The sequence below is a fragment of the Symsagittifera roscoffensis genome, chromosome 9, assembly GCF_963678635.1.
Source record: "Symsagittifera roscoffensis chromosome 9, txSymRosc1.1, whole genome shotgun sequence".
NCBI classification, from domain to species: Eukaryota; Metazoa; Xenacoelomorpha; order Acoela; family Convolutidae; genus Symsagittifera; species Symsagittifera roscoffensis.
Genome location: NC_087070.1, coordinates 45572198 through 45599309, shown reverse-complemented (window position 1 = coordinate 45599309; position 27112 = coordinate 45572198). Strand labels below are relative to the sequence as shown.

General features: G+C 44.4%; 1 protein-coding gene across 1 annotated transcript in view; it reads right to left on the bottom strand.

Annotated features, from left to right (window-relative positions):
* LOC134854375 (ubiquitin-like modifier-activating enzyme 5) overlaps nucleotides 1–27112 on the bottom strand; it is a 342269-nt gene that overhangs the window by 45192 nt on the left and 269965 nt on the right. The gene's annotated exons all lie outside the window — the stretch shown is intronic.

Sequence of the window (27112 nt, the reverse complement as noted above, 5' to 3'; positions counted from 1 at the left end):
CGCTGTACACTCCAGCCATGAACTCCAGCTGCTTCTCCGCTGCGGCCACGTTCTTCCTTTCGTTGCTCGACCCTCTAGACTTACTGGTGGAGCTTGTGATAGTCAACTCCATAGTTCGAAACCACAGGCTGGCCGTTAGGTGAGTCACTACTGGATGGTCATCCCCTATAACCGGACTGAGCTTGAGTTGCCTGGCGAAGATTGATATCTCCAGCAAGAGGACCTCGTCTAATACAATGAGGATGTCTGCCAACTCGTAGAAGCCCCTCAACGCGTGGGACACATCCGCCCACGCCGCCGGCAGTTCTGACTTGCGAAGTTTCAAGTTCGTTAGTTCCAACTCCCGATTGGAAGCTGCCATCAGAATACGCCACCCATTCCCTTCCGCTATCAAGATAAAGATCGCATATACAAACTGCAGAGCGGGAGGCATGCTCGGGTACCCAGGGGACGTCGTGAACACTACTTTTGTCTTGGAGCCAAATCGTGAGGCAATGTTCTCTTGTACCTCGTTCATTGCTGCAAATAACGTCTGGATAGTTTTCCAGATCCTCTTCGGTGCTGGTTCATCACCCTTGAGCTGCTCAAGAAACCCTGTCGCATGCAAGTGATCATTCATTTCTGCAAACAGTAGTAGCTCAGGCTCGCAAGGCATCTCTGATTTTATTGCTACCACCAAGGTTAACATCTGGTTTAGCTCCACTCCCGGTAGTGAGTATATCAAAGTTTCCGGCCAAAGTAACTTGGGAGACGTTCCCTCAAAATCCGATCCCGCCACGATGACCAGGGCGGCTGGATCTGCCCTGTCATGAACTGCTAAGGTTTTGGCCAGCTGTGTGTTCCCGCAGGCTTTCCCGTATCTAGGGTCATCTGCTAATCTCGTACCCTCATACCCGGCGTCCGGTAGTTCCATTTCCCTCGGGTCCAGCAGTTTGTCCACCACACTCAACTGTGCTGGAGTTGCCAACCTAATCCTGGCAATGCTGGTTCGATGCTTGGGGGCTCCACCACGAGTCCCGGACTCCCCAGCGACTTGAGAGGCCTATAGTTGATGGGTCCCATGACCGATTTCGTGGGAATCCCAGTCAGATCCGCTGTCTCCATTGTTTTCGCTCTTGAGAAATGCGTCTCGTGAGCCTTCAGCCAGTCCACGCACTGGTTTCTACCCAAGTCTTCGTGTGACACCCGCTCAAGACCCAAAGCTTCCGCCAACTCTTGCCTGCACTCCAAATCTTGCAAGTCCAGCTCCTTCACCTTTTCCACATACCTCGACCTACTGGTCTCCGCTGGCCTCTCCGGTTTCTTTTTCTCCGCCACCACCACCCAGGATATTACCGAACCATGAGGAGTTGAAGACGTTGCCTCCTCGGCCTCCATGGGTGCGGCGCCCGGCAACCTGGTCCGGCTCTTCCTCGAACTGTCTCTAGAATCGGCCATCGCTCCGAGGCGACTGGACAAAGCTCTCGGGTTGACGAAGGGTGGATTTGGGGGGTGGTCCGAACATGACTTGGGCCGTCTCTAGCAACTCTGCCTCCAATGCGCTTATGTGCCTTTGGAAGACGTCATTTAACCACTCCACCCCTCTGGGCCTGTCAAAGTGAATCCCGTCCGAGGATGCATCGTCGGGGAAAGCAGATCGCTCCATCTGCTCGGCTACATCCTGTAGTCCAACGGGGAGGACGCTCCTTTGGTTTATCTGCCTGATTATTTCATTCAGATTTCGCACTTCCGTGTTCATCTCCATTGCATGTTGATCCGCTTTCATGTTATAAGGAGTGGGGCACACCGTGAGAAGGGCAGGATCCATTTGAATCCGCAATTCCTCAAGAATGCAGCTCATCTTGTCATGCAGCCTCATCACCTTCCTTGCCTCCCCCTAGACACGTCGGTCGTCCCGACCATCAGAGTTACCGTGTATACTCTTGCCATCCCTAGCATCTCAAGTGTTGCCAACATCTGTGGCGTCGCAGCTCCAGCGAAACTCAAGATCCCCGTTTGCCAATGGGATTGAATCCGGGTCAGCACCCGCAATAAGCTGTCCCCTTTGATCAGGTGGACCGCCCCATCAGGCACACGTGGCTGCGTGAGGTATTCCACCCAAGCCGCGTCATGGAAGCAATCCCTCCTGTCTCTCTGCGCCGCGCTCCAATCCACCCGATTGTGCCTGTGGTATCTGCCTTCCGTATTCTTCTTGTAACTTGAGATCACCACACTCCTGACAGGTTGCTCCCTCCACGTCGAGGGAAGCTCCACTCTTGCTGGATTCTCACGACTCCTTAGCTGTAGCCGCTCGTTCAACTCTTTCAGTCGTGACGAGCTACCGCTCAGCTGACTACTACTCGGGGTTGAACTTGGGGTATATCCAGGCAGCGCGACATCCATCAATGGGCGTATTATTTGTGTCTCTAGGCCACGCAGTGAGGACGTTGATTCAGTTGGTATCCACACCTCCAACCCATCATTCATATGCTCTTGAGCCGCGCGATCAAGGTTAAATCGTCTCTTTGATCTAGGAGCTTCGTCCACCTCCATACGCGACTCTGGCGTTGAGCCGGTAACCATCCGCTCTTTGGGCCTAGCCCCTTTCTGCATGTCAAGCTCGCGTTGTCGTTGCTGGATCCTCTCAAGCTCCGACTTCAGCTGCTCACAATTCGCGGCATTCTCTCGTACTCTTTGTTCCTGTAGATGCTCAGCTCTCAACATATCCAGTTCCCTCCGCGCTTGGTCTTTTTCGACGACAGCTTGATCCCTCTCAAGTTTCGCCTGATCTCTCTCAAGCTTCGCTTGATCCCGGTCGAGGTTCGCCTGGTTCCTCTCCCGCTGAGTCCTCTCAAGCTCTCTCTTCATGATACTGAGGTCTGGATACGCTTCCCCCGTTTGTTGCGCTCGCGACATCGATGGTATCTTACTCGTGCTCTGGCCTGTAGATCTGACTGATGATCTGATCGGTAGTGGTAACTCCCCTGCAAGATACTCGGTATTGTTACTCAAGCCAGGGTTCCTTGCCAAGTCGAACCCCCTTATTGCTCCATCCACATTCCAGGACAGCCATCTGGTTTGCTCTTGGTTGAATTTTCCATCGGTAGTGTAGCCGACCATCAAAACCGCTTCTGTCGCAGACTCCCGGCACTCGCCCTGTTCCTCCAACTGGAGGATGGCATTCAGCATCACTGCCATTTTCTCATCCACTTGAGTGTAATCCAGGTCCCTCAGGCGTCTGTACAACTCATCAAGTGTGGGCTTTTTCAAAGCCGATGGCATGGACTTCCAGAATCGATCTGCCATTTCTGTAACTTCCAGGTGATCTTGAGTATTAGCAACTTGAGTTTTACCTGAGCAACTTGAGTTTTACCTTAGCAACTTGAATTTTACTTTAGCAACTTGAGTATTACTTTAGCAACTTGAGTATTACTTCTTGAAGCGTCGTTCAATTTGCGTTTTCGTTTAAGGACTTCCTTTCTTCAATTGAAAGCAGTTGGGTAGTCAATTTGACAATAACTGACAATAACACCCGATTTTTCGACCAACAGGCTATGTTCCTAACCTAAAAACCCCTTTACCACTATAGTTAAAACCTTTTCCTTTTCGTCCTACTAAAATAGTTCAATTGAAAATTTTCTAAAAACATGCAGATTCATTTTATGTTTTAGCACCATCAATCATTTAAAATTCTAATTGTCATGCCAATCACCTTTAAGATTCTTTACCTGTTTTGTACCCCCACACCTAACTCGAAATTCTCCCCTCATGCCCAACTCGAGACCCCCGTGTACCCGACTCAGGCGATGCTCAAGTAGTATTTCTTATGAAGATGTACCATTATCTCAGTTTCTGCGAAGACTACGTGTAGGATAGCGTACAATTCCCTTGGGCTCAATTTGCCCCTGTTTGGGTCATACACCGGCATTGAGACCTCCGTTATCCCTCTTTCAATCATGAAGTCTCGTAGTCTTGTTAGTGCCAACATCACGTGTTCGGGATCGATCGTGTTCCTGTCATTGACCCTCGTCACTAGGAAGCACAGGTATTTGCCCGGGACTTGTGCTACTGATGGTGGAAGCGCAGCCATTCCTCCCAGTCCCGGTCTCTGTCTAAACAGAAACTCCACGTTCTGGTACTGTCTCTAGTCCTGTCTGACAGAATGAAGTCACTATCCGTTATCAGGATATTTTCCGAGTATTCGTTTGGTATCTCAAACTTCGTTTTGAAATTCCGTCCTATGGTAGGCTGGGCCTCCTCCCCATCCAGTTCCAGTCCGCACGTTTCTCTCTTTTCCCTGAGTTTCTTTATCATTAAATTTTCGGTGTGGGTAAGTCCTACCCCCACTCCCCGGACAAAAATATTTATCGACGTCCCCGTCGATGATGCTGGGTCTGAATTATCTGGCGGAATGTCGAGCGGTCTGTCTGTTGCCGTCCAGCCGAAAAAAGGATTCTCCGTTTTCATGTACTTTCCCGCTGATATGTCAACTTGCTGTATGCTTTATCCTTCTTCGCTTCCGTTCTTGACATCGCGCATCCATTCTAATATCCTCAGGTTCGTATTCTCTCTCCTCTCTATCTCGCTCTGTTCTAAATCCAACTCCCGCTCCGGTGTCGAGTAGTCTTCCTGTGGGTATTGTTCATTATCATCGATGATTTGCCATTCACCATTTGCGCCAGCTCGCCCACACTTAGTAGTTCTTTGCCTAGGTCATGGGGCTGTATCTTATCAATCAGGAAATTGTCCCCTTACCTGTTATACCTCATGCCTGTGCGTTTGCGATTGCCACTCCTTGTCTCCGCTGGTATTGATAAGTCTGGTTCTGTCCACTTCGGCACATCACCTTGCTCCGGATCGTTCCAGTCTTCTTCCACAAAAGATTCTGCTTCAGAGTCCGCTTCTATTTTTTCATTGTCATCCAAACTCAAGTTCTCATTGCCATCATTCTTCTCTCTGGTGCCTTTTTCGTTCACTTCACATGCTGGCTCCACCAGTAGGTACTCTAGTCCCTCAATGTCCTTTGGTATACACCAGTCCTCTGAGGATGGGACATGAGGCTTCAGGTTCTCATAATGTGCTGCTCGCCCAGTACTCAAGCGGTAGAACCGTCCTTGTTGATGTACTTCCGTTATCATGAATGGTCCTCTCCATTTCTTGAGTAGTTTCTTCAACCCTTTGGGCGGTATAAAATTCTGGAAAACCCGCACGTACTGGCCCACTTCATATGGCTTCGCCTGTAATATCCTTTCATCATATTTCTTGCGCTGTCTCATTTTGCTTGCGCAGTGTTCCTCCTGCATAGCTCGTTTATTTCCTGCTGTCTCCTGATCGTCTCCTTCACGTAAGCTTGAGGCGACGTCCTCTTCCCTTCATATTCCGGGTAAAAGAATGTCAGGGGCATCGCTCTCTCTTTGCCTGTCAAGATCATGAAAAGACTGATGCCCGTTGTTGAGTGTTGAGTACTGCTGTATGCCCCTACGACTTGTGGCAGATATTTATCCCAGTCCGTCATGTACCTTGAGCAGTATACCCTCAGCATATTCACCAACGTTCTATTCTGTCTCTCTACCAGCCCGTTGGTCTGAGGATGGTAAGTCGTTGAGTGTGCTTGAGCAATGTGTGACCTCTTCATTAATTCCTTAGTCAAGTCCCCCACAAAGGCCTTGCCGTTGTCTGACTGAAAAGTCATTGGACAACCATACCTCGATATCGAATGGGTTATCAAGTGGTCACAAGTCTCCTCTGCCGAAGCTGTTTGACACGGCGCAGCTTCTGCCACCTTTGTGAAGTGGTCAATTATAATCAGTATCTGGTTATACCCCGACTCCGTCATACAGATCTTCTGATGGTCTATCTGCACCACTTCATTCAATTCCGAGCTTTCCACCGACGTGAGTGGGAATTTCATCTTCCTTCGGTCTTTCACTTGCAGGCATGCCAGGCATGCATTCACCCACCTTTCACAAGCTTTCCTCAATCCTGGCCAATCGAACCTGTGAAGTATTCTTTGTTGCACCTTGTCTATCCCCTGGTGCCCCATTTGGTCGTGCGATCTGAACAGCACCTCTGTCTGATATAATCGCGGTAATATGACGAGGTTAAGTTTGTGTAATATCTTCTCCTCGTCTTTTCTCTTGCATGCTACCACCCCGTCAGCCGCGTGATAGAGTAACTCTTTCCTTTCTTTGTAGAACTGGCTCAGGATCTTGTAGCTGTCTTCTTCAAGTTCCCCTTTCTCCTTGGACCCCATTCGGATCCATTTGGAGAGGTTACTTGTCATCTTGTCATTCTTCTGGGCTCTTATCAGGTCCGACAGCCTATATCTCGCCTTGACATGTTCCTTCAGTGCCATGATCTGCCCATTCATTTCCCCAGGGTTGTGGATGTCGTCATTCAGCTTCACGCATACTATCCTCTTTACTATCTTCATGTCATCTTCTGGCACCAGGTTTGTTCTGAAATTTGAGTTGCATGATAGTTCCCTGAATGGTTTCCTCGAAACTGCAATTCTTTCAAGTTCTTCACCTCCTCGTACTTCCTGTAGGTCCAAGTTGAAGGTTCCTGAGGACGGATCTGTTTGTAATTCCCTGTCACGGTGTCTAATCTTCTCTTCTGCCAATATCATGCAGAGACTATCTTGATTGTCGCTGCTCTCTTCCGAGTCCTCATCCCACATTTCACACTCCCCGGACAAATTTCCTCCTTCAGTGTTTCCTTCCTCCGTGGACGTGGACCGCTCCCAGGACTCTTGACCTAGTCCCAGGTATTCAGCCTCTTCCTTGAACTCCACTCTCTTTTTCCTAACCCGAGTCTGTTCAAGTATGTCGGCTGGGATTTTTTCAACCAGTGACTGCACCACTTCCTTCTCTCAGGGTTAGTCACTTTCGAGGTATTCTCATCACTAACTATCTCACTTTCAACTCCTCTATAAAAACACTAAGTAGCAGTCGCCTACTTCGGTCACATATGAGGCTTAAGAAAAATAGGCCCTATTACCATTGGCTCAAGAGTCAGGGACACTATTTCTTGTGTTTTTCTACCTCAGGAACGGTCGGAGCCAATTCGGTTCGCTTGCGACATGAGACTCGAACCCGTTACAGCTTAAAAGCTACTACCAAAATATCCCCCCACTCTAGAAAATAAGAACGTCCCCATACTTAGGTCTCGATATACCCAAAATACACGAACGCCGTTAAAAACAGGGTCGGAACAATCCGTTAAGTTCTTTTTTATCGGACAGTGGAACTTTGATGCCGTTAAAAACAGGGTCGGAACAATCCGTTAAGTTACTTATTATTGGACAGTGGAACTTTGATCCATTTCAGATGGATCAATCTAAAACTCGCCTTAACTCAACATAACAATCATAAAACACACTCGAGAAAACTAAATTTGGAACTCACATGTCGACGCACTCGAGTATAAGAAATAATTAAATTGATGAGCAACTCGAGAATTAAATAAGATAACTTGATAAGTTCAATACTAATCAGTTTTAACAAAGGAAATAAGTTTAGGCTTTAGAATTGAAGTTTTAGTCTGAACCATTGGGACACTCCAGCTGTCCACCTTTCCGTAGAAGGTTCACTCTGGTTCAGTTCGAATAATTGCACTCTTCTCTCGTGATTATCTCGCCTCCTATTTCAGGATAAGACGGCTCTACTCGTGTCTTATTTTGTATCTGGAAATTGTGAATAGCAATTTCCTGCTTGTTTTCTTGAGTATTTTCCCGCTCTTCCGCAATATTGTGACCTCAGGTTCCTCCTTAGTACTTTCTTGGACCACGGGCTTATCATCTGCTAGTTTCTCGAGTAACCTCTTTAAGTCATCGTCTATTTGTGCCTCTCCCGTCTCCACCTGGTTAAGATCATAGCCTTTTGCTTTGAGCGTCTCCCTCACGATCTTTGCCTTGAGCATTATTCCTATCGGCATCCCTCGTTTCTTTTTCAAGATTGTTTTCTCCGGAGTTTCTTTTGGTAATTCGGGGTGATCTTCTATTGGTTTGCCTGATTTGTCCAACCATCTTGTGAGTGGAAGGCTGTCGTACGTTTCCTTGTCCATGAAGGAGAAGCCATCCTTGGTCTCAGGTCTATCTGCCTCCCTCTGTTCTTGTCTCTTGTAGAACTCCGTCTTCTTGCTCAAGCTGTCAGCATTTTGATGTTTGTCTCGTGTTCTATGCTCAATTATCATGTTGTATCCGTCCAGGCGAACTATCCACCTCCCAATGTAACTTTGGTCCATTGAGTACGTTTTCAGCCAGCTTAGTGCCCTGATGTCGAAACGCAGCTTGAATGGCTCGCTGCCTAGGTATGCTCTATATTTCTCGACAAAGGTAACCACCGCGAACATCTCCACTTTCGGTGCCCGTACTTCATTTCCGTGTCACTTAGGACTTTGCTCCCGTACGCTATTGGTCTCAAGACTGTCTTCCCGTTCCACTCTTGTTCTTGATGGAGAATTCCAGATGTCGCTACTACCGACGCGTCCGTATCCAGCACGTACATCCCTTTCTCTGTTGGCATTCCTAGTACTGGTGCCTCGCACAACTCTTTCTTTATTCTCTGGAATGACTCTTCTGCTGCGTTGTTCCACGTGAACTTTTTGCCCTTGTGTCTCATTAACTGTTGCGTCGGATAAACTTTGTCTGCATAGCTTTTGACGAATTCTCTTTAGTAATTTGCAAAACCCAGGAAGCTCATCAATTGGTGTTCTGTTTTTGGCGATTTCCAAGTTAGAACTGCTTCTACTGCGTCTGGATCTCTGGTCTGATGCCGTGTCTGTCCACCATCCTGCCCAAGTATTTTATCGAGTCCTTGAGTATCTCACACTTTGATGGTTTGCACTTTAGCCCCGACCTCTTCATACACGCAAATACTTCGTCAAATCTCTCAATGTGGTCCTCCAGTGTGGGTGTCGCTATTACCACGTCATCCACATAGCACATTACCAGATTGCCATACTTCTTCGTCACGCCTATCAGCGCGCGTGCCATCAACCGCTGAAATGTGGCAGTGGCATTGCAAAGACCAAACGGCATCCGTTTCCATTGAAACAGACCCAACTCGCAGGCAAACCCTGTCTTGTCCCTGTCCTGCTTCCTGAGTGGTACCTGCCCAAAGGCCGAGCTTAAATCAAGAGTCGTAAAAAATTTTGCATCACCTAACTTCGAGAGGCTCTCATCAATCCTAGGTATGGGAAAGGCATCCTTCACCGTGACGGAGTTCAGGTATCGAAACTCACAACAAAACCACAACTGGTCGCCTTTCTTTTTGGCCATCACTAATCCACACGCCCACGGTGATTTGGATGGTTCTATCATGTCATGCTCTAGTAGCGTTTCAATCTCCTTTCTACTTGCATCCGATTTGTGTGGGGTCATGCGCCTCGCCCCCTCCCTGTGCGGTATTGCGTTTTCCTCAAGTTCTATTTCATGCTCAACAAAATTACAACACCTGATGTCTGCCATATGTCTTGAAAAAACTTCCTCGTTCCGTTCTAGTACGTCCTTGATGGCTTCGAGCTGTTCGTCCGTTAACTTGCCTCTTAAATGTTCAATTTCCGGTAGGACCGGTTTATCACTCTGCATTTCATCTAGTGTGGGCCGTTCCGGGAAATTCGAACAGCTCGATAGTCCATCGTCTGTCTCTGACTTAAGTGACTTCACAAGACCTGATGAACCTTTTATTTTCTTCAATCGTCTCAAGATACAAATTTTGTCCCTATGATTGGGACAATCAACAACTTCATTTTGTTTATGGTTTTCAGTCATTTCATATCGAGTTTTTACGGGTAAAGCATATCCCAGTTTCCTCCCCCTCTGTATCGTGATTGGTATGTCAAGGGTATTCAACAAGACACTCACGCAGAGACCGCTCTTCGTTATCGAGAAGGATCTTCCTAAAACAGCAGCACTTTGACTATTTGGATTTGGGACTATGCATACCTGCTTGTTGTCACTTAGTTCATTGTAATTTTTCATTCGTAAGCTTACGATCGCCGCTTCGTTCCCCTTTAGCCTCACTCTTCTACTCAAGAATACCGGTGCTTTGGTCTCATTTGCCATTATTAAATTTACCGGTTTGAATGCGTAACTCCTATCCGGGTTCCGTATCCTGAACATTGCGTTGTTTAGATCAATCGCTACATCAAAGTTCCTGATGAAGTCTCTGCCTAAAATAAATTGGTCAGACTCATCTAGGTTTTCTACCACAAGAAAGCTCATCCACAGGTTACGTTCCCACAGATTCAGGGCTATTATCGGCGTTCTGCCCAACACCCGCAGCGCCCCTTTGTTTTCAGCTGACAACCGTATCATGAATCTATCAAATCATTTTTGTTGAAGCCCATTCGTTCCCAAGTTTCGATTGGTAAGACACTCAAGACCGATCCCGTATCAAGTAACCCACGTAACTGAGTCTTCTTGCCACTTATGTCGAGCTCATGTGCTGATACATCTGCCTCTGTCCCGATGTGCATTGCATCTTCCTCAAGCATGGCGCAGTGTCTCACTTTCAACTCTTCTTTTCCCACGTAGATTTGCCCTATTAGATCTTCGTCACATGTTATCAATGTTTTTGTATAGATGTTGATCCCATCTATATTTAGCATCACCTCATGCGGACCGTAACCTTCTGTGTACCTGTTATCAACTCGGACTGACTTGCTACCCCCTCTCGTGTGTAGTGCCCTCAATGCTCTAGATGTCGTTTGTGGGCTTATACCACTCAAGTAATCTGCGTACATATCAATGTGCATTATTGTCTGGTCACTTGGTGCGCTCAAGTTTCTCGTTACCTCATGTCCGTCCACGGTGATTATTGACATTATTCTTGCTCCAATCTTTGTTATACCAAATGGTTTCCCCGGTCACCATCTTTACAGTGTTGCAGTTTCCATTTTTTGTCGACCCCGCTACAGCCTCTGGTATTGACTGCGAGCAATCTAATGCCTCGTTCATCTTCTGTCTTTCGATCTCTTGCTTCAGCTGTTGTTCTATTTCTTTCGCTGCCAGGTCCTGTTTCACTTTGTTGATGGCTTCCGCCGCCGCCTTCTCATAATTTATCTCTAGGGCGTTTTTTGCCGTGGCCTCTGTTGCACTGTTAACTTGCGTTACAGCTTTCACTGTTTTCGTCGGTAGTTCCGCACTTGCTGTTTCTAGATTTTTCGTTTCAAATTCACCTTATCTATTTCTCTGGTTCTGTACCGCTGCTAACGCCAACTTGTGTTTTGGATGACTCTGATTCTTGACCGCCTCCCAAAACAACGGACAGTCCATCCTGACGTGCCCCTCTTGGTTGTAGAAGAAGCATCTTGCACCTATTTTGATGATCAAGCCACTATAGAACTCGTGTTCCTCCATCTGGCTCATATCTTCCTCAACGGGTGCATATCCCAGACTCTTCATGCCCTGTTTGTATGTCGTGCAATCCGCCACATGATGGTCAGCTGACCCGCAGTTCGCGCATGATCTGCGTTTGTCCATGTCATCTCTGGGCTTGTACCATGACGACCTTTGTGGCTGACTCCCCCTTTGCGTATTCCTGTTGTCTGAGTACGAGTATTTCATGGGTTTCATTAGCATGTATTCTCTTGACTTCTGCCTCATCTCTTCTGGAGTTGGTGCACTGTCTTTCGACAATGTATAGTATGTTGCTAACATCGTTCTCAAGTCATCACTCTTTACCCCATCAATGAACTTTGAGGCGATGCTGAAGTTCCTTCGATTGGTAGATTCTTCCGGGTCACTCCTTCTTCTCAAGCTCTCAAGATCATCTATGAAGCTGTCTATCGATTCATCGTCCCTTTGCCTTCTCTTTTCAAATCGCATCATTGCTTGATGACCCTTCATGCCTGAGCCGAATCGATTTAACAATATTTCGAAGATTTTGTCCGCTGTATCGCGTTCCTCTTCTTTCTTCGCAACCACGCATTTCAATGCCGTGCCTCTAGGTTGCTCAGTATCGTTGGGCATGCTTGTCTCTCATCGTTCAAGTTGTCTTGTTCCAGGTGCAAACTCATGACTTCTACCCAAGTGTCAATGCATCCGTCTGAATCATCTTTGATTTCTTTTGGTTTCTTGAAAGTTTTCCTGGATTTGTTGCTTCCTCTGTCACTCGAGTCGGTGTTCCTTGTAGCGAAGGCTTCTATTGTTCTGTTCATCATTTCCCAGGTGCTTGCCCATGTCATGGCATCCGGTCCCACGTTGGTGTGAGTCGTGGAGTCCCCTGGACCACTGGTTGTGTTCGCTGTTCCACTTTTTATAATCGCCATGGCCCCCACAGGTGCCGTACTCGCAGCCTCCCGGGTTACTGGTAACGGTGATGACTGTCGTTTTCCCTTTGTGGTTCCACGAAGTCAACTTTATTACCTTGTGTCAGCTCCGCCGCTGGCCTGTCTTGTGGTGTTGAATTCCTCAAGATAGCGTCTAACTTTGTCTGTATTGCACTTGAGCCCTCAGGATGGTCCCTACTCATCATATTCATTCTCGTTTCCAAACTCCCCAACTGGCTATTCACTGCGTCATATCGCTGCTTCATTTCTCGCATGTCTTTTTTGATGTTCTTGTCTCGCTCTCCATCAGTGGTGTCTACTTTGTCAGACATCTGCTGAAGCTTTTCCTCTGTTGCTCTCGCTAGATGGAAATAGCTGTCCAGGTACTCATGTTTGTTGTTTCTCATTTCCTTCCTTATCACATTCCTATCCTCTTCGATGTGCTTCAGTTTCTCGTCTATCTGATCTAGCTTCGCCATCAAGTCGCTTAGCTCAAGAGTAGTTGTTCCATGGTCCGTTGTTGTCCTGTAGTCGGTCGTTGTTCCCGGTTTTTTCTGATCCTCGTTTTGGTCTGTGTCTGTCGTTCTCGTGGATACTGTTCCGAATGTTTTGCTTTTCTCGGCTTTCGTCTCCTCCACTGCTGCGTCTTTCCATTTCATTCCGACCATCATCGCCAATCTTTCAGTAAAAGACGTTCTTTTTGCTTGAGACTCGTCCTTCACCGTTTCTGGCGTGTTGCCTGTTTGGTCTTCCACGTTGTCTATCGGTGAGAACTCCATGGGCTTCGGATTAGGTTCTTCCGCATTCGGCATCGGAGTTGACTCTGTCGTTTTCTTTCCCACTTCATCCACACTTTGATCCGGTGTCTTTAGTTCAATCTCGATGGTGGGTTCTGCTTGTTTCTCTTCCTCGCCCTCTTTTGCTCTGTTCTCCGTAGTACTCCTCGTGTTGACCATACTAACTGAAAAGTTCTTCTTTGTTACCTTTGGACCCATTGATGTCGTTTTGCGTAGCGACGAGTTATACTTTGTCTTCGCTTCGGTAGATCTTTTTTCAGCTACCGGTACCCTGCTCCGCCTCCTTATTTTTATTTACAATTGTTCCTATTTACAGTATTACTATCTACAAAATTCTACTCTAAGGTTAAAACCTCTTTTGACAAAATTTTATAAAAAGAAATTTACAATTTGCTAAAAACAACGTTTTCCTGAGCTGTTTTTAAAATTCTATATGTTAGGATTGGATAGAAAATTTGATTTTGCAACTGGTTATTTCAACCTGTCTTAGTACTCTTTTAGTACCGTGACCCCATTTTTTATACTGTTCCAAGACTTCCTCTCTACTGTCCCAAGACTATTCAGTGTTGTCCCAGTACTTCTTGTTAGTGTCTTAAGACTACTGTCCCAAGACTACTGTCCCAAGACCACTGTCCCAAGACCCTTGCTCTGAGACTACTGTCCCAAGACTACTGTCCCAAGACTAGTGTCCCAAGACCACTGTCCCAAGACTACTGTCCCAAGACTAGTGTCCCAAGACCACTGTCCCAAGACTACTGTCCCAAGACTAATGTCCCAAGACTACTGTCCCAAGACTACTGTCCCAAGACTACTGTCCCAAGACTACTGTCCCAAGACTAGTGTCCCAAGACTACTGTCCCAAGACCACTGTCCCAAGACCACTGTCCCAAGACGACTGTCCCAAGACCAATGTCACAAGACCAATGTCCCAAGACCACTGTCTCAAGACCACTGTCCCAAGACTACTGTCCCAAGACCACTGTCCCAAGACTACTGTCCCAAGACTAGTGTCCCAAGACTGTTTCGTACCAAGACTGCTCTGGTCCAAGACTGTCCCAAGACTGCACCGTCCCAAGACTGTCCCAAGACTTCTCTGTCCCGAGACTGTCCCAAGACCGTGTTGCTCCAAGACTGTCCCCAGACTGCAATGTCCCATGACTACTTCGGTACTGTCCCAAGACTTGTCACTGAGTGTCTGGATATCGGATCTCTTCTTCTTCGTTGTAGGGACTCTTGAACCACTGTACCGTTTACCACCACTTGAGCTATAGTAAAAATTTTCCCAAAATCCCTATCTTAGTGGCCAAAACCCAAATACTAACCCTCCAGTATTTATCTCCCTCTCGTTGTTTCAGGCTATTTGAAACCCTACCTTCCTCGGAGGTATCTTGTGATCACCTGTTCGTTCAAATACCAACAACAAATTTTCACCAAAACGTAAAAACTTAAACAGTAAAAAAATTCCAAAAACAAAGAGACGAACCACCTAAAATTCAAAGTTGACAGATGACAACCTTTGTCTGAAAAAATGTCTGGTACCCGATTGCCACGCGTTTTCCTCCCCCCTGCTAGCGATCTTATGGGGTATCACAAAAACGGTCTATGTTTGTTCCCCCCTACCGATCCGACCAGGGTACCTACCTTAACCTGATGTTAAATTCGGATATCCGCTTCTTATAACCAACGCGTGTAAGTATCTAATGTAACTAAATCGACGATGCCGAACAATTAGTTACTCTAATGTGTCCCCCCTTTTTACAATTTTCAACCGCTAACCTCTAACCTAACCAGCCCCTCTTCTAACCTACCCCCTCTTTAGCCCCCCTCTTAAGCCGAAAAATCCTTTAAGCGCCAGGTGCTAAACCTCTCGAGAGAAAACCGTAGACCTGTTTCCAGGCCTGCTTGTGTAAAAACTTCCTCAGAACAAGGGGGCTCCGCTTATCCAATTTTACACTTATCTCCTATATTGTAATGTGGGTTTTAACGATACTCGTTTGCCCATTTTGAGAACGCCCCTGTGCGTCCTCTTGTTGTGATCCCGTGCTGGTTGTCTCCGTTGACGTGCACTGCACTTCCGTTGACAGCAGCACCACCTTCCCACTTGGCTGGTCACCTCTTCCAGTCAAGTTTCCTAGCGGTTTTGCTCAGTCCCTCTGAACCACTTTCCCACTCGGCTGTTCACCTCTTCCAGTCAAGTCTCCTGGTGGTCCGGTTCGATCCTTGTGAACCACTTTCCCACTCGGCTGGTCACATCTTCCAGTCAAGTCTCCTAGTGGTCCGGTTCGATCCTTGTGAACCACTTTCCCACTCGGCTGGTCACCTTTTCCAGTCAAGTCTCCTAGTGGTCTGGCTAGGTTGCAATCTATCTGAAAACCCTTAACAACGCCCCCCACTCGGGCACCTTATTGAACTCACTGGTTTAGATTGCTGGATTGATAGGGTATACCATTTAATTAATATAAAGGTTTGATCCAAATGATCTGGTATCAAAGTCACTGTCTTTTTCTTTTATGATTTTTGTTCCTAATTCTATACTTTTTTCTTGTTTTTGTTTCGCTTTTTGTCTTTTTTGCTCGTGTTTTTGTCCCCCTAGTTACCCCCCCCCCCCCCTTACTCGGTTAGCTACGCCTCGTTCGGAGAGCGTACCAGGAAGTTTTCTCAAGTTTTCTTAAAAAGCTATCACGGTACAACCGGAAGGCTTACACGTTCCCGCTGACCCGTACCACCGGTACTCTAGAATGGGCATGCAGCCCGGAGCTGTGTCAAGTGGGTTCGACTCCGTAGTCATGATGTCGTAAAAACACCCAGGGGCGCCATAAAAACACTATGTAACAGTCGCCTACTTCGGTCACATATGAGGCTTATGAAAAATAGGCCCTATAACCATTGGCTCAAGAGTCAGGGACACTATCTCTTGTGTTTTTCTACCTCATGAACGGTCGGAGCCAATTCGGTTCGCTTGCGACATGAGACTGGAACCCGTTACAGCTTAAAGGCTACTACCAAAATATCCCCCCACTCTAGAAAATAAGAACGTTCCCATACTTAGGTCTCGAGATACCCAAAATACCTAAAAACAGGGTAGGAACAATCCGTTAAGTTACTTTTTATTGGACAGTGGAACTTTGATCCTTTTCAGGTGGATCAACCTAAAACTTGCCTTATCTCAACATAACAATCAAAAAACACACACGAGAAAACTAAATTTGGAACTCACATGTCGACGCACTCGAGTATAAGGAGTAATTAAATTGATGAGCAACTCGAGAATTAAATAAGATAACTTGATAAGTTCAATACTAATCAGTTTTAACAAAGGAAATAAGTTTAGGCTCTAGAATTGAAGTTTTAGTCTGAACCATTGGGACACTCAGCTGTCCACCTTTCCGTTGAAGGTTCACTCTGGTTCAGTTCGAATAATTGCACTCTTCTCTCGTGATTATCTCGCCTCCTATTTCAGGATAAGACGGCTCTACTCGTGTCTTATTTTGTATCTGGAAATTGCGAATAGCTATTTCCTGCTGTTTTCTCAAGTATTTTCACGCGCTTAGAAATTTGGTCGTTCTAATTTTTTCACTTTGTTTTTTCAGTGGTCGCGAGAAAACTGAGCATGACAGGGTCCATTCGAAAATTTGAAAATTAAAATTTCATTCGAAAATCACGTATTTTTGTGTCCCTCAAGGTCAAGCTTCCAGATATGACCGACTGGCACATACAAGAAAAACACGGAAGCGGAGGCTCGGCCTCCCAGAGACAGTATATGTTGAAGGACTATAATAAACTGACTTTGTAGCTACTCTGATGCCATAAAACTTTGAATTATAATTAGTAGCAAAAAGTTCGGACAGACAGATTTAATAAAATGAGCAATCAAATTTTCGACGTTTTTTGCATGCAAAATCTGAAGCCGAACAATCTTGAATTTTTTGTCAGACCAAATTCAAAATGCATGATCGTTGATTATCCGATGATTATCCTAGCCTATTTTTTAAGTACTGCGATGAACATCCAGATTTTACTATAAAACAGTTCGTAAAATTAGTTAAAAAATTTAAATCTATTTTCAACTACAAAAAAATCAACAAATTAAACACCGCCCCCAACCCCCAACCCCCCAAAAAAAAACGAAAGTAAAAATGATCAAATTATTCAAATTTTGGAAAATACTCGCAGAAAAACATCAGCCATCCTGAGCAATGTTTTTCCTGTTTCAAGGCCTGCTAATCGACGCTTCGGATGCAATTGCCCGCCGTGGTTATAAGTTTTGAGAGAAACTCTGCTTTATGATCTTTCGAGGTTATGTTTTTTTTCAGTTTCAATTTCCGTTGATGTCTAGACAGTTGCTCTTTTTAATTAATTCTGTCTGTCCGAACTTTTTGAAACTCCCTATAACACTGGTATTGTTTGATATGATACTCATCCTAGAACATGAGTAGCTAGGAAGAGGAAAGGGTCAATCTATCTCCAATGGATTTAATATAGAACTGTCACCAAAAATATATTAAAATAGGGTGTTCGAGCTGTGTTTTTGATAGCAATCATGTAGTCTGAGGATCCGAGACCCAGCTATATGGTTTTCGTCGCATGTAAACGAAAGCTGATCAAAAGTCGTTTGACTGATGGCCTAAAAATGGTAACTTTTACTTGGCCCTAAACAGACCAGAAAATCAACTGGCAAGGTCGAGACAGTGAAAAACGAGTAGAATTAAGTAACTGACGCCTGCCAGTTGTTAATTGGTACTTTTTCTACGCTTCGTCACTGTGTAGTATTTGGGCAAATGTTACGTAGACGTTTTTATGGCGCTCCTGGGTGGGCCTGTTAAAGGCGATGAGACCATCATGATCAGCAAAGGTTTCAGCGACGAATCCTCCGCTCCGGGCCTATACCCGAGTTAGAGGCCTCAGTGACCTTTATTGTACTGGGGTGAAGGTACGTACCCTCCACCTAGTACTATTTAGCTTTTTAACTTACTTAACACCGAAAATTCCGGGGGCCGGAGGATTAGGTGGGAAGTCATGAGCCCGCTCATCCCAAGGTCCCGGGACCAAAAACAATTAAACAGAAAACCTTAAACCAAACAGAACTAGTGTATAACCAAAAAAAAAGCCGAAAAAAATTAATTTGAAAACAAAAAAATAAAAAATACAAAAAACAGTAAAAAAAATCCAAAAAAAGACCAAAAACAAAAAAAAAACATAAAGTGACAGTTTATATGTTATTTCCGGACGAGATGTGATCTGACCTTCCTATTTGTTGTTGTTTCAGATTGATATATATCATTTCTGATAGAAAGATTGTGTGTTTTGGTGACGGGCTGGGTACCCACCCTTGAGTGTAATTTGAGTATTTAAGCACGTTAAGGGTGATTTTGCCGGTGACCGGATGGTAGAGTGACAAGCTGACCGACGTGTTCCACACTCAACAGGGGCATCAAGGACAATATCCACATCGACGGTTGGGTATCGTTGGAACATTTTTTGTATCGTTCGGGTACTATTTCATAAAAACTTACGAGTTGGGGGGCACGATTGGCGCGGTCCGGTTGCACCCTCCATCGACCACGAATTTCCGAGTTAAGGGTCTTGATTCGGGTATTTTGGTGCAAAGAAGGACATATTAAAATTCATTAACGACTACTAATAGATTGTTATCATTACCAAATATTACTTATCTTTTTTTTAGACCCGAGAAATACCCCAATTTTGTCGAAAATTACTGATTTTCGACCAAACTGTTGACCCCCAAAATTTCGGATATCCGAGTTTTTCCGAACAGCAAAAAGCTTTTATACAGGGAGTTACTACGTATTATGATCCCTCTAACTAAAGAAACCGCCTGGGAGAAGACTTAGTAGAAGTCAGCGAAAACAAAACTTTTCGATCAAAATTTTGATAATTTTCCGAATTTTGTCAATTTGTTTTGGGGAGCGAGTTTTTTTAGTTTTTAGAGTTAGAGCAACAAAATTTTTGCGTAAGGAGTGTAATAGCATAACATGCTCGGTTACCAGAAATTTTTTTGAGTAACACTCCGATTAGCTCCGTGGGTAGAGCTAACGACTTAAAGATTGGAAAAGGAAGGAATCGGAGGGTCCAAATTTGATAGTTATTGGCCAAAGTTTTGTTTCCAAACCAATTTTTGTCCGGTTTTTTGCATTGTTACAGTGCTGTACGGGGATACTACGCTCGTTTCAATAATTGTTAGGCACTTTCAACAGGAATCGCAGAAAAAGTCTTTCAGAACCTATATAGGTGGTGAAAAAAGGCCATTTTGACGAACGCGTTTTTGGCGATTTCTCAAAGACAACCGATCGCGATGATTTTGTTACCATAATTCGACATTTTTGATCATTTGTCCGGAGTGCAACCGTTTTTGGGTTGATAATCTCGGAAAAAAATTTTTTTTTAGAATTTGTTAGTTCGGAGGGTCTAAATTTTAGGAAACCCTCCGAGCGGCAGAAAATGTTATAAGATCACCTTTTTATCCTACTGGGAAGGTTGACCGCGTTAACCAACCTGGTTTTAAGTCAGTTACACCGCATTCGGAGGCTTTACCGCCGTAGAATAACCCTTTTTCGTGATTTTTCGGGAACCCTCCGAAGTAACCCCCCGGAGTCAGCTAAGCTCCATAGCAACCCTCCTTAGTGGAAATTTTTCCACGAGACCCTCCGAAGAAGTTAAAACAACCCCGCACTGAAAATTTAGCTTGTTTTGACACCTTCTGAGACTACTTGGAGACCCTTCCAAGTGATGTTTGGAAAATTTGAAATTTTGAAGGAACCCTCAGAAGTAACCCTCCGGAGCATATTAAGCCTCTTATTGACCCTCCTTAGTGAGTTTAAGGGGACCCCCCGAAGTCATTTGGGTGATTAAGGTACCCTCCGAAGTAACCCTCCGGAGTACGCTAAGTGTCTTAACAACCCTCCGACGTAACCCTCCGGAGTGACTTAAGCCCCTTAACAACCCTCCTTATTGAAAACTTAAGGATACATTCTGGGGCAAATTGAGTAACTAAAATACCCATTTAGAGTCAGAATAAAGGGTCAACTACCAACGGGCTAGCGTATTAGGATCACAGGAGCCCATTTGACCAGGAGATTTGTGATCAACTTTGGATTCTAGATCGGATCTGACGGAAGTACCCGAACCAAAATTTTTTTTTGATTGTTAATTTGGTTGAGTGGTTGCCTTGAGCTACTTAATAGGAAAGCTCGGGCAATCCGGGAACACATAAAAGAAGACCTCGATGGACTTTTTAGGCAAATACCCACTCACTTGGGAGAAAAGTTGTTCCCTACTCTCGTGGACTTGGGGCTTCCCGGGTGTGGGGGAGCTTTTTCATAGACTTAGGAGATTTTCGATCAGAGGTTGCCTTGAGCTAATTAGTAGGACAGCTCGAGCAATCGCAGGACGCCTAAAAGAAGACGTCGCTGGGTGTATTAGGCAAAAACACACTCACTTGAGAAGACTGTGTCCAGGGCTTTGTTCTTTTGGAGTGTTCCGATCGAGGGAATTCTTTTCCTTTAAGACTAAATTTTATTTATCTATTCCTGAATTATCACTGCTTTTTTTCAAAAGATTGTTTGATTTGAACAAAGCAGTGATTTGATACGAGTGTGGCGGTATAATTGATACTGACGAAGGGTCACTGTCACCTGTAGGTTATTCTTATCTGATTATCAGTTGTGTTTTGTGTATTGACTATATCTTGTTAAAACTTTGTGATATTGTTATACTAGGCAATTGGGTGGAGTTAGCATTGTCTTAGTACTAAGCAAGCACCGTGTGTAACCTTAGCTGAGTCGCTAATATCATCACCAAGAGATCTAGGGAGCATTCTTGAGATTGAAGAAGTCGAGAATGTAGGGTTAAGTAAATTAAATTGAATTTATTTGCGGTACGTGTGCATTGCCATTAATTTGCGCGAATATTACTGTTTATTACAAAATAGGCAGCGTAGAGACTCGTTAGGATCGACTACTAAGATTGCCAGGCTGAGCAAGGGAAGCACGCGAAAATTTGAAACTAGGCGTAGCCAATCTTCGTTTAGCAGCAATTCCGAAGTTTTTGCTGACAACGAATCAACTAATGGTCAAGCTGATCTTTTAGTGAACGGAATGAGACTAAGGAGCGAGAAGAACCTCGATGGCAGTCAAAGGCGAAGTGCCGAGGTCGGCCGGCGAGCGAGGTGCATGTGGACCCCTTCCACGAAGGGGAACAAACGCTCATCCGACCCGACTTTGAGCCAGGTGAGGACCTCGAACGGGAGGAAATCGAAAAGACGGAGGAGGCAATCATCTCTGGACAAGCAGAGCAAAAATTCGATGATGTCGAGCATAAGTCCGAGTAAAGAACAAACGGGTTCGAAAGCCAAGAAGATCTGGAAGTCTTTGTACGATGAGCGCATGGCTTCACTACGAACTGAAGGTCTATCTTCCAGTTATGATCATCCGGAGGTATTTCACGCCATACCCAAGGAACGACATGAGCAGGAAGGCGTTGTCCGCCTTGCCGACCAGGCCCATGTCTGATGGGATAACGATGGGAGCGGCCTCAACGTTCGACATGTTGATGATGTCGATGGGCAAGCAAAATGGCGGCGCATGATCAAGTACCAGGCTGCAACCGCAGTTGACCTCATCCTCTCTGGGCCTAACCTCGTCGTTGGGGGCGGCGGGTGATATAAGCGTCATGTTTGCTGGCGTAATGAGAGGCCTGGAAAAACTGCGACGGGACATGACTAAGAGTATAGATCAAATCGAGGAGAGAGCTCACTAGGGTCAAGAGAAATTGCGAGATGAGCTGACACACGTAAAGTAGCAGGCGAGGGTTAATCAGGCTCAATTGATTCGCAACACCGATCAATGCCTGGCGGAGAGCTTGGCTCAGGCGAATAAGGAGTCAGAAGAAAGAGAAGTTAGGATGACAAGAGAGATCGAGCGATTATTGAACGATCACGACGATACCTAGGCTCACACGATGACTAGCCTGGAAACAAGGTTAGATGCCAAATCTGACCTGATGATGCAGAAGCTTGACGAAATTTTAAACGGGAGCAATCGGGAGGAGCGTTCCGCCCCAAGGGTGCGTTCACGCCAGGAAAATGATGGAGATGGAGCACGCAGCTAGGCCTGGGCACAGCAAAGTTCGAAATCGAATTATGAATCTAAGTAAAGGGCAGTCGCATCGAGGCCAGGTTGGACAAACCCGGTCCCGCCGGAGGCGGATGCCCTCCCGGAGACAAGATTGCCCACTGTGCCACAAGTCAGATCAGCGCCAGATCTGACTACGGTCTCACAGGACACAGCGATGTATGCTTTGATGTTTGAGCCTCTGAATAGATATCTCGAAATATTCATCCCCAAGCTCTCGAAGTCAACCGAGGAGAGAGGTCAAGAAGGGCACTCAAAAAGCCGAAATCATACAAAGGCGAGTCAGACGGTTGCATTGATACTTGAATAGAGGTGATGAAGTTGCACTTTGAAGAAGAGAATCTCTCAAAGAAACAGGAATGCAGCGCACTGACAAGCAACTTGGAGGGTACCGCCCTAAATTGTGTGATGGCGAAGAGGGCCAATGAACGAGACAGCGCTTGCAAGATATTCGACATCCTGCTGAACCGTTTCGGCTCTGGAGTACAAGGGTATCAGGCTATGGTGAAGTTCGAGAAGAGGCGTCAAAGAGATGACGAATCCATAGATAAGTTTTTGGACAACCTTAAATTACTCAGAAGGAGAAGCAATCCCGATGAGAGAATATCGGAGAGGAACTTAGCAATTGCATTACGTCGCCAATCCGTGTTATTTCAATAGTCAGATTTGACTATTAGTGTACATGGATTCCGCATTCAAATGATATAACATGCACATGCCATGGATTCCGCGTTCAAATACTCGCATGGCGGCACGAACAGGCATATACGCAAAATCCCGGAATCCGGGACAATCAATTAAACCACCGAAAATTGGCAAAATCCCGGAATCCATGGTATAGCGAACAATTACTTGAATTCGGAATCCAGGACATGGTCCCGGAATCCGAGCCATTTTTACTCAACCACTAAACAAATAGTTGCTAAACAAATATAGTTGATAAATTCAATACAGTATAACCATGGAATCCATGACGTTGGAATCCAGTGAGAAAAATGCATGGAATCCAAGATTTTTATATTTTTGAATTAATCTGGCAGAAGTTTACAGTTTTTAAGCAATTTTATTTTGTTTATATTTTTGAAATTAATCTGGCAGAAGTTTACAGTTTTTAAGCAATTTTATTTTCTTTTTTGTTTAGTTTGTCCTACAAGTTATTATAACTGCAACTATTAACATACGTGCTAAAATACTGTATTCCGATGAAAAAAGTTGTGGGTACAATCGTTTGATCAAACTTAGTTAACGAGCGTGCCGAAATACTGTATATGTACTTCGATGAAAAAAGTTGTGGGTGCAAATGTTTGAACTACTACTAGTAGTAACTACACGTATGTAACATACAGTATAAAGAACATAAAATATATGGAACTTCCATTGAATGAGTGTAACACAACTTGAAAAGTTTCTAAGGTAAAAAAGCTGAGCTTGTGAACTTCACATGTTGAACATGTATCGAGCAACTTTATCGCCATAATCGTATCGTAGCTGTTCGAAAGGCTCAATGTTTCTTCGGGCTTTGAATACAGCTAATCGTTTTGGCGGATCGAAGGCAATAAGAACAACTTCTATGATCTTCATATTCGCATCCAAATTCTTCTTGGAGTTTAGCGTGCTGTGATTAGCCAGTCGACCAAGACAGCGGTTGGTTGGATGCGCAACACACACTTCTGAAGAAGCATCGATGAAACGCTTCACAGGCGCGCCAATTTCCAGCACAAATTCAGTCGGAACAGAACGGTTCCTTATCAAATCTTGATATGTTTTATCTGTCACGGCAACCCCATGGTAGTCCATGATAATATCATCCTTCTGGAAGGCCTGTGTGCTGACAACGCCTGAATCAGAAAATGTTCAACATTTAAAGTTTACTATATATTATGTAACACTGTTACATGGCATTTTTGAATGGAATTCAAAAAACTGTATTGGTTGAAAACTTTATGACTTTTTAAAAATTTAAACTATAACGTTTGAATCACAAAAGAAATTTTTTTGAAAAAGAAACTTTTGAAAGTTTTGGAAACTTGTCGTCAACGTTTTCAAGAAACGCAAGATTACCTCTTCCGAAGGTAGGGAAAACAACATCACAAATGCCAACCCATTCTTGCGTATCACATCTGTGGGCCAGAAGCGTTTGTGCTTCCAATGAAAGAAAGTTTCCAGTGCCTTTATAACTAATGCCGCTGGAATCAGAAAGCGGCTTTTGTTGTCGCTTGCTTTTCTCTTTCTGCAGCATGGCGATTTGGGACATGACTTTCTTTAGGTCGTGATGAGTTTCCCATTTGTTTCGCTGGAAAAAACCCGACACGCGCGTCTCCGATACAACAAAGTTTGGATACTGTTTCACAAAAGCTTGTGCTCTAGTTGTCTGTCTAATGTATCTTTTTTGATCTTGTCTACATCGCACAGTTTTTTCAACATCTTTGTAGGTGTGATTGACAATCTGGAAAAACGTGAGCGTAATTGTTTCATACATCCAATTGATAAATTGTGATACTGTATAAAAAAACTGTGAAGTACAAATCAGCTGAAACAGTCAAAACTTTCCGAAAGTTTCCGAGTCGAAACGTTTTTTAAATTAAAAAAATTCTTGGAAAATCAAAGTAGTACCTTCTTGTGAATTTCCTGCGTTTTGTGTTTCACCAGTTGAAATGCAGGATCTTTTGACAAAGGCATGAATTTTGCCACTTGACGATCGAGCAATGTCTTGGGTCGCTTAGCAGGATCCATTTGAGCAGAAATCTAAACAGATCCTTCTAGAACGAATTCCCCGTTGTGTTCAAATCATATTAGGAAGTTCAACTTCCACAGACTTATAAGTTAAAAATTGAAACGTACCATGTCAGAAACTGTGGCGGCAATTCTATTCACACGAAACTTGGTGTTTCCACTGGAGTTCACAAAAAAAAGTTCTGTTTTGACTTGGATTGGTTGCTCAGGGAAAGATCGGGTGAAAGAAATCTTTTCTTCCGGGACACTCTGAGGTAAGAAATGTGGTCGAACTTCAGTGTGATAAAGTTTCAAACCCTGTACGAGCCATCGCGGCAAAATGTGATTCGAACGTTCAGTAGACACTAAACAATAAACAGTTTCACAATTTTGAAAAAAAGTTATACGGAAGAAATTCAAGATGACTCACTTTCACTTGGTTCAATTGAAACCGTTATACAAGTATCGTCCTCATCTGACAATGCCACAAACGCTTGTGCAACTGCATGAACAGACATGCAGCTTATGGTTTTTTCTAGCATTGATGGCACGACATAACAGTATAAGAAGGCTGTCACAAGTTGAAATAACGAAACACGTTGTTTATGGGTTAAAAAACCCGATTCTTGGAAAACATCCAAGTGCTCTTTAACAAGTGTTTCGGTTTCTTGCCTCACGCAATTTTCATTTTGGTCGTCTTTGGACGAAGCAGCTTCAAGTTGTTGAACGCGTGCAAGTTTTGCAGCTATCTAAACTCAAAACAAAAACTTTTAGTTGAACTACAAAAGTGAACAAAAACATTAGCTGAAAGTTTCCAACTCTTCACGGTTTGAGCATTAAAAATGCTTTTTGTTTCAAAACAAAAGGAATCTTACCTCGGTTTGCGAGTCATTGTTCGTTGGAATAACTCGTTTTGCCATATTCTCAGATGAAGAATCAGTCGGAGGCTCTGTACTTGAACTGCCAGCCTGAGTGGCAGTCGCTGACTGCGGCGTGAACAGAGGTATTTCCCATGACAAAGTTGTTGATGAATGCTGGTTTGAAGGAGTTGATTCTGAAGGTTGAGAAAAAAAACGACTGAGTTCTGTTCCATTGGCAGTGTACTCATCATGATGATCAGTGGGCTGGCTGGCAATTTGATTTCTATGAAAAAACGCGGGATCAAAGTGTGGTGGGTACACCACTGGCATTGGGCTAATGAAGTTTGAATACCCTTCACTTCGAGAAGATACTTGCTGCGGAGTCTCCAATGTGTGGTAAGTATTGTCATTATGATTAACATCTGTAATAATTGTACAAGGTTCAGCATAGGGCATAGGTCGGATGGGGGTTCCTAAAGGAATTTCCACAGATGGGAGCTGTGCAAAATTTTGGTCGAAACTCCGAGATGTACTACATCTGTTAGTAACAGACTGTTGACTAGATGGAGGTTCATTATGATCTCTATGGAAAACAGGAGTTTCAAGTTGCGCAGTATTCACAGCAGGAAGTTCGGAGTCCATAGTTCAGGTTAACGAAACTTGGAATGGAATGAGAAGTGACTAGAAAGGATTGCAGAATCGAATGAATCACCCTCGGAGGGTGTTACTAACAACTTACTATAATAGTATTTTTCAATAATTGAAGTTCAATTGGTGTTCAATTGGTACTCAAATTGGTTGTGATAATATGCCGTATTATACTATATTATATTATACAGTGTATAATTGACTCTTAATTGCTGAATTACTGCAATAATATAAGATAGTATAATATGGCATATTATCACAACCAATTTGAGTACCAATTGAACACCAATTGAACTTCAATGATTGTTTCAATAGTCGTTTTATGCGGTTAAACCTAAAGGTTTAAATTGGTTGTTAAAAATATACTCATCATGACAATTACTCATCATGAGTACAATGATTGTACTAAATATTATTCATTTAGATAAAATCGCTCCTACAAGATGCTTCCATCATTGTTCAAGGAAAAAGAAGAAGTGCAAGTTCTTGATGAAGTGACGTACATTTGGGAAGCCGCTAGAATACTGGGTTTCATTAGTAACTGGGGTGTGAGTGTCAAATGGACTGAATGGAAGGGTCCACCCGTACAGATAACAATTCCAGAAGACCTTCGCGACAATCGGAGGATGAAACATTGGAAAATAAGAAAGACAATCAAAGTTGTTGAAGAGCCAGATAGGGCTAAAAGAAGAAA